This window comes from Mirounga angustirostris, unplaced genomic scaffold (assembly GCF_029215605.1).
Source record: "Mirounga angustirostris isolate CCGP_5_RB_7025 unplaced genomic scaffold, mMirAng1.0.hap1 SCAF_1, whole genome shotgun sequence".
In the NCBI taxonomy this organism is placed as follows: domain Eukaryota; kingdom Metazoa; phylum Chordata; class Mammalia; order Carnivora; family Phocidae; genus Mirounga; species Mirounga angustirostris.
Genome location: NW_026991709.1, coordinates 52,777,733 through 52,778,841, shown reverse-complemented (window position 1 = coordinate 52,778,841; position 1,109 = coordinate 52,777,733).

The following is a 1,109-nucleotide window of genomic DNA, read 5'->3' as shown; positions in this document are numbered from 1 at the left end:
CCCTGGCTTAATTCTTAGCATTTAGCCTCACTCCAAAAACTGCCCTGAGAGAAAAAAAGGGGCAGATTGTCTGCTCACTTCTCTATGGTTCCAGTGTCTCTGTGATCTTAACTCCTCAAGTTCTGGTAGCTTCAGCCAGTCTCTAATGCCTTAAATCAGAAGGTTTTTTCTTTTCTTTCTTTCTTTCTCCTCCTTCTGCTCCTTCTTCTTCTTCTCCTTCTCCTTTTTCTTCTTCTTCATCTGGCTCTTCTACTTTTTTTGAGAGGAGTATTGGTTTCTGAAAGTAATTCCACCTTAGCTGCTTGTAAGATTCTTTAATTTAGTCACACTTCGAATTATATCACATAGTAATTTCTTGTTTATTTTCCATCTGATTTAGGAATATAAGCACTATAAAATCAGGTTACTTTGGCTTATTCACCAGTGAATCCCCAATGCCTTGAAAAGCACATAACAACTTAGGCATTTAATAATATTGAATAAATAGGCAGCTGGATTCATTTAGATGAAAAATAATAAAGCCACATTAAAAAATTTACATCTAAATGCTTACTGACCTATATCTAGTAGTTTCTACTACTTATATCTCCATATTTTCTCAGTAAAAATAGTTCATATTTCCATAATAGTTCATGGCTTTAGCACATGGATTTATTAGTACACAGATATGTCTTTAGTTCTAATTAGGAGGAGATGCATAAGTGTTCTGTGAGTTTGAAAATAGTTATTTTTTCTCTATGACCTAAAAGAAGGTGTAAATGAATAGAGATTATTTTATGCACACGTCCTGTTTCTTCCTGTCCTTGTAGAATACTTTCAACTCTCTTACAGCTTCATGCTTGCTGCCTTCTTCCTTTGATCAAAAGCTGCATTCATTTTGCATCCTGTTAAAAAGTTACCTTTTATAAAGGTCTAAGACATTTTTCTGGTGATTCAATTACTCTCATCTCTATCTCCCACAGCTCTGTGTGTATTCTTCTGCTATAGTCCCTATTATAATCTATTTTATTTTATTTTTTAAAAGATTTTATTTATTTATTTGACAGAGAAAGATAGCGAGAGAGGGAACACAAGCAGAGGCAGTGGGAGAGGGAGAAGCAGGCTTCCCG